Here is a 7,733-nt window from a genome sequence, read left to right as displayed (position 1 = left end):
GCCAGCCTATGTCACAGCCACAGCAATGTAGGATCTGAGCCACTTCTGCAACCCATGCCACAGCTCAGGACAATGCTGGATCCTTAGCCCACTGAGCGAAGCCAGGGATGGAACCTGTGTCCTCATGGATACTCAGTGGGTTGATGCAGGGCCACAATAGGAACTCCAAAATGTCTGATGCTTTATTTGCACTATGAGAAGACATGTCTTGTTTCCCGACAATGGATTTTTAGGAAAATATTGAAAGAAGTGGGTATGTACACTCTTGGCAAAATGTGCCATCCCTCTCTTATTTTAGATTGGTTCCTGATTTTTACCAGTGACCTTTTCTTCAACATGAGAGTGAATAAGCCCTGGACTTTCCCAGATTAAAAATGCACATAAACCTGGAAGCAGCCACTGCAAAATATCACTGTGTAAACATGATAAAATGCAGAAGTAGATCATTTACATTCAATGAGTAACAAGGTATTTGCAGGAATTAGCTGTCCTTGACCAGTCCAATTCTGTTCATACAGCTTATGCTTTCACTTTATTGATGCCTGTAAATAAACATTTCTTCTCTTAATGTGCCTTGGTTCAGTATTCAGCACACAAAGGGCTATATTTTATAGCTCTGGGCTCTATAGCTCAAGCTGCAGGGAGATTGTGGGTTCCCTTTCTTCCTATAAAGACTGGTGTCTGCTGGGGAGGTCTGCATCTCTGGGGTTTTCTTTGTTTCTTTTTTCTTTTTTTTTTTTTTTTTTTTTGCTTTTTAGGGCTGCACTCGCAGCATGTGTAAGTTCCCAGCCTAGGGGTTGAATCGGAGCTACAGCTGCCACCTGCGTCACAGCCATAGCAACTCAGGATCAGAGTCTAGTCTGTAACCTACACTACAGCTCACAGTAACCCACCGAGAGAGGCCAGGGATCGAACATGCATCCTCATGGATCCTAGTCTGGTTCCTTACCGCTGAGCCACGACAGGAACTCCCTCTGGGATTTTCAACTGGAATCAATAATCTGTTGATTGTGGGTCAGTCATCCACAAATGAGCCATCCCATCTTTCCGTTCCTTTGGGTCATCTTTTGAGGATTTTCATCACTTTGTAATGCAGCTATCATTCCCAGAGAAAGAAGTGAAACTAGTATCCATAAGAGCAAAGGTTTTGTGAGGATGGCAGGAAAAGAGGAGGTGTGGAAATAGTTTCTGGTTTTGCCCCTGGATAATCAAGAGTGAAAATATTAATTGCAAAGAGTCTAAAGAGACCAAGTTTATATGTTAAAAATAATTTGCTTAGCAAAGGTGACACCAAACTCTACTCACCAGTCTAAATGGATTTTTCTTTCTTTTTTTTGCTTTTTGGGGCCACACCTGTGGCATATGGAAGTTCTCAGGCTTGGGTGAAATTGGAGTTGCAGCTGCTGGCCTATACAACAGCCACAACAACTTGGGATCCAAGCTGTGTCTGCAACCTACACCACAGAGCAACTGGTTGAGCAACACCAGATCCTTAACCCACTGAGCAAGGCCAGGGATCGAGCCTGCATCCTCATGGATGCTAGTCAGATCGTTAACTGCTGCGCCACATGGGAACTCCTAAATGGAATTTAGGAATATCCTCTTAGCTCTCAGCTGTCACTCATGGAGCACTTCTTACATACTAGGTATTGCGCCACATGCCTGAAAAAAAAATGTTGCCTCGTTTAAGCCTTCCATTTCCCTGTAAGGCAAACATTATCCATCTTAGAAGTAAAGACCATGAGGCTTAAAGAAGTCAAGCAGCTGCCGAGAGACACCATGAGTAAGTAGCCCAGCTGGAATTTTCTGCCCCCAACTCAACTCTTAATCACATCAATGCTGTATATAGTCATCATGATAATCCAGTCTTAGTCAGATTGAACATCCTGGTCCCAGGGAAAAGCAGCTCATTTTATGCAACGTCGTTCAGCAGTACATCGATGATGGTAAGCAAGTTTCCCTGGTTTTATTTCCCTCCAATTCTTCTCATCTATAGCTTTTCCTAGTTTATTTGGGAGCTTTTAAATGGAAAGCATTCCTGGACTTCCCAGGTGGCTCACAACATAAATGGAAAACATTCCTTTAAGATGGAATTATAAAAAGTCTATAAGTATTTTTGAGGAGCTATGACCATCTCAAGGAAGCTGAAGACACAATTCCTGTCCTAATGTCAACAAGACACTTATTGAGCACCCATTTTTGTGCATGTCTTGGTAGACACAGGAATGAAACCGTGTATATGGCTAACTTTCTGCACTCAAAAAGACTGTTAATTCCATGAAGAAGACTGGTTGGAAGAAACAAAGTGAACAACAGTGTAGGAATTGCTCTGGCTGTTGTGTAAGTATATGGCTGGGGCGCTTCATCCAAACTTGGCATCACAGAAAACTTCCGGCAAGAGGTGATACCTGCAGTGAGTTGTAAAAGGCATATACGAGTCAGTCGAGTGAAGAATGAAGGTGAGAGGAGAGAATCAGATGACTTGGTTTAGAAAAAAAAAAAAAAAAACAGAAATTTTGTAGGTTTGGAGAAAGAGCAAAAATAGTTCAGTATGGTTAGAGCGCAGATCAGTGGTCTCGAATTTGCTAAAAATTAGCTTTAAAAACTCCCCAGTTTCCAGGTTTTACTCTATACATATATTATGTCAGAATTCTCTGGGAATGCCATGTAGACATCAGTAAGTTATAAAGCTCTCTAAATGACCATAAGGTGCAGCCAAGTTTAGGAAACAGTGGAATAGACCAGTAGTTCTCAAAAGAGTGGTCTAGAGACAGTATCTGCATCACCTAAAGATACAAACACCATGCATGGTGTTGGAGGAGAAGTGACAGAGCCATTAAAACACATATTACTGGAATACCACCCCCAGAATTTCTGATCCAATAGATCTGGGGGCCTGAGCATTAGTATTCCTGATAGATTCCTAGGTGATATTTATCCCGATGCTACTGGTCTGGAAGCCACACTTGGAGAACCACTGGTCAAAAGCACTGCTTTCCAACCCCCATGTGCATATAGTAACCTAGGAATCCTATTAAACTGTGGATTCTTGGTCTAAGGTAGGACCTGAAATTCTGTATTTCTAACCAAATCTCTGGTCATACCTATGCTGCTTGGTTCTGAGATGACATTTTGAGGGTAAGAAGATGCATAAGAAGAGGTGAAGCTGGAAAGGTAATTAGGGACCAGTTCATAAAAAGCCTTAAAACGTTTATGATGATTTCAAATCACTTTCTAAAAAAAATCATGGCATGTTCATGGTTGGTTGGTTTCTTCCATCATTTTGCTTTGCCTTCCACATCAACTACAGCCTATTAATATAACAACCCAGAGTAATCAAGCCCTCATTTTTTTTTTCATTTGTGTACCTCAATGTGGGAAGACAAAGGACTCCCCATTTCTGGAATAAAAGTTCTTCTTTTCAGTCTTAGATTGGATCAACCTAGTCACCACATCCACAGCTCCATCAGTAAATGTCACAGGCAGAATAGCCAGCATCAGCTGTCTCGGTCCTGAGTTCTGGAATCAGTTATTGGCAAGTCGGATGGGATCATCATGAATGGCTCGACTAAGGAGGATCTGCCTCTGAAGCAAGTTTCAATTCCTAAAATTACTTTAATGCATAGTAGGAGGATAGGATTGAGAATGGATGGTGTCACTTGCAATGAGCAAAAGAGACCATGAATGTCTTGTTAAAGTATGTCCCCCCCACCCCCCGCCCCAAGGGCTTTTAGGAATCATTGAAAGATTTTAAATAGAAAAATAACAATATCAAACATGCCTCTGAACAAGAACACTAGGTTTAAGGGTCAATAACGTGTATGGTACAAGAAAGCCAATGAGGGAGTATCACATTCATTTAAAGTTAATAATGGCTTTGGAGTTTCCGTCCTGGCTCAGTGGTTAACTAGGAACCATGTGGGCTGGATCCCTGGCCTTGGTCAGTGGGTTAAGGATCTGGTGTTGCTGTGAATTGTGGTGTAGGTCGCAGATGTGGCTCAGATCCTGTGTTGCTGTGACTGTGGTGTAGGCCGGCGGCTACAGCTCCAATTCAACCCCTAGCCTGGGAACCTCCATATGCTGAGGGTGCGGCCCTGAAAAGCAAAAAAAAAAAAAAAAAAAAAGGCTTCACCTTTGGCCATGGTATGGTAAGTGGAAGACTCTAAGTGACTAGGTGATAATTTGATGTGGATTAGGGAAAGAGAGGACATGAAAACCCCTCACATGTTTCTGGTTTTGATAAGGAAGAGGAAGAAGAGAAAGTTTTGGCTTGAGATGGTGGAAAAGGGAGGCAGGCGGAGAAAGGAGTAGAATGGATGGAAGGTGATAGATTTAGTTTTAAGCACATTATTTGAAGAGTGCTAAGGACACTTGCAGGTAAATCTGTCCAAAAGCAGTTTGAACTACTGGGAAAGGGGAGTTCCCACTGTGGCTCAGTGGTAATTAACCTGACTAGTATCCATGAGGATTGGGTTCGTTACCTGGCATCGTTCAGTGGATTAAGGATCCAGCATTGCCTTGAGCTGTGGTGTAGGTCGCAGATGCAGGTTGGATCCTGCATTGCTATGGCTGTGGTGTAGGCTGGCAACTGCAGCTCCATTTCAACCTGGGAACTTCCATATGCTGCAGGTGTGGTCCTGAAAAGCAAAATTAATTAATTAATAAAGAGGAATGTGCATTTTTTTCCCCTTTGTTATTGTAAAGGCGAAATCAAACTTATAACAATCATTATACTTATTGCAGCGGTGTTTGGGAGCCGGCTGATGCCAGCTCTTGAGAGAGGGTTGAGTTCATTTCTTCCCCGACTCTGTGTTAAGAAACATCATATTGGTAGCTTGAAATTTGATATGGTGGGATACTTTCACCCCAGAAATTGACAAATGCTGCAAACCAATGCTTCTTCCTGCTGGAGTGCCAGCTAAATATTTTCTCGCATGCTACTGCCTATTAGTAAAATTTTAGAAGCTATGGTGGATTTTTTCATGTTTTTGGTTGCCTACCATCTAAACCCCCCTTGCTGTTTGGGGAGTTTATTATTTCAAAAGTCCTGGTAAGAAATAGAGCCCATCTTCCATTACTAAAGTTGAAAATATCCACGTCCCTGGCAGCCAGGATTAGAACATATAACACTTCAGGAGTTCCCATTGTGACTCAGTGGTAACGAACCTGACTAGTATCCAGGAGGATACGGGTTTGATCTCTGGCCTCGCTAAATGAGTTAATGATCCGGCATTGCCATGAGCTGTGATGTAGGTTGCAGATGTGGCTCAGATCCTACATTGCTGTGACTGTGGTACAGGCCAGCAGCTGTAGCTCTGATTCAGCCCCTAGCCTGGGAACTTCCATATGCCACAGATGCAGCCCTAAAAGGACAAAAACAAAAACAAAACACAACACTTCTTTCTGGACTTTAATTCTGAAAAAAGTGATGTGGATTTTTTTTTTAAAAAAAAAGGGACAGTGAGATCCACATGAAAGAGGAAAGTCTAAAAATAGTCAATTCCAGATTTTCGTTTTTTTTTTTTTTTAAGAGAAGCTATAGAAGTGGAACTTGAACTTAGGCAGTATCACTGAAGAGCACACAATATTACAAGAATAGTAATGCACTTGGAGAAGATAATTTGCACATACAGAAAAAAGATTATTACATAGAATATACTTTGAACCTAGCCTATAAATCAATAAGAAAAAGGCAAAACACCAATAGAAAAATAGACAAAAGATATAAATGACTAATTTATACAAGAAGGAATCAGGATGGAAAAATTCACAAAAAGATGATCCAACTTGCTAATCATTGGAGTAAATCAAAGTAAAAATAATTTGGAGTTCTCTGGTGGCACAGTGGGTTAAGGATCCAACATTGTCATGGCTGTGGCTCAGGTCGATGCTGTGGTGCAGATTCAGTCCCTGGCCTAGGAATTTTTGCATGGGTACAGGCAAATAAATAAAAAATAACATCAGAGTTCTCATTGTGGCACAGCGGAAACGAACCCAACCAGTATCCATGAGGGTGCTGGTTTGACCTCTGGCCTTGCTTGGGGATCTGGCACTGCCATGAGCTGTGGTGTAGGTTACAAATGTAGCTCTGATCCTGCTCCTGCATTGCTGTGGCTGCAGCATGGGCTGGAAGCTGTAGCTCTGATTAGACCCCCTAGACTGGAAATTCTATGAGCCATGGGTGCAGCCCTAAAAAGCAAAAAAAGAAATAATAATAGTAATAATAATAATAATAATAATAAAATATAATAATAATAAAATAATTTGAAATACAATTTCACTCTTGGGTTGGGAAAAATGAAAAAGTCTGACAATACCACGTGCTAGCAAGCAAGCAGAAAAAAATCTTACCATACTGATAGCTGGAAATAATTACATCGGGAGTAATGGTACAATATGTAATAAAGTGTGAACTGTGGATTTATCTTCCTCCCTAGATTTTCTACTTCTCATTCTAGAGCTATAGTTCACAATGGAAAGCTGCTCATTAGAATGATCTGCAAAGCCTTTAAGAAACACCCTTGGAGACTTTTATCTTAATAAGTCTGAAATAGGGACCCTTGAGGACTATTGCCCCAGAGAAATGGTCACACTTGTGTCCAAGGAGATAGAGAGCAGTTATAAGAGCAAAAATTTGGTAACAAACTAAGGGGCTATTAGAGAACGTCTAAATAAATTGTGACATATGTGTTCGTAAATGTAACAATGTGTATATATGCGTAGAGAGACACACACAGACACACACATCAGAGAAAAGAGAACTGAAGCATGTTTGCCTGTTAAAGGAAAAGTGGAAATTGGACAGAGAACATACCTGACTCCATTTTGGGTCTATTCCTTTAACTCTAACCATTGTGCTCTGTTGTTCCATGCCGGCTGGAACATTTTGTAAAAGAATGTTGTCCATAGCTTGAAATATACATGGTATTCCATTCTCAAGGCTCTGACCCTTTAGGTATAACATTTTCCCATTAATATAGAGATAATAGTTCAGAAAAGAGAGGAAAACATGTGTCTTGTTGGAGGTTAACAGGAACATGAAGACCAGACTTACGTGGACAGCTGCAAGAACAAGAGATTCCTGCACCAAGAGGTTCACAGCAACCAGCCACACCCCTTCTCCTTTTAGTACAAAATAAGCCTGCATTCTACCTCAGGTAAGATGCTTCTTTGCGACACTAGCCCATTATCTTTTCCATTTGCTAGGTTTCTGAATAAAGCCACTACTCCTTGCCCCCTCAACTCATCCCATCTCTTGATTTATTGGCCTTTTGTCCAGTGAGAAGTATGAGCTTGGACTTGGTAACAGGAAGAGCCAGGAGAGATGAAGTTATATGACAAGATAACTCATGTTCAGCCATTGTAGGTTCTTGATGAGGGAAGGTTCAAGAACTGCTTTGGAGGATAGAGCCAAAGAACAGGCGGAGGCTTAGTTAAGCAAGAGGAGAGGATCCCTTCTACTTGACAAAAATAAAGGAGTCAAGAAGGGCAATCTGCATTCATCCATCCATTCCTCTTCCAACAGCCATTCATGAAGCACCTGCAGCTAAGTGTACAGTGAAGCTTTGGGAAGTGGGCTCGAAGGGATTCTGCCTGGGATGGTCTATTTTCCCAATAAAGTTAGATAAGTCATCTGTGGAGGATTGGAGAGTTAGGCAGTAAGGCAGAAATTATATTTATAGCACTCAAAAGTATTTCAGAGAATTTTTATTGTTTTTTATTTTACATGGTTA

Source organism: Sus scrofa, chromosome 11, assembly GCF_000003025.6.
Source record: "Sus scrofa isolate TJ Tabasco breed Duroc chromosome 11, Sscrofa11.1, whole genome shotgun sequence".
NCBI classification, from domain to species: Eukaryota; Metazoa; Chordata; class Mammalia; order Artiodactyla; family Suidae; genus Sus; species Sus scrofa.
The sequence above is the reverse complement of the archived record's forward strand: the minus strand, read 5'-3'. Positions refer to the sequence as shown.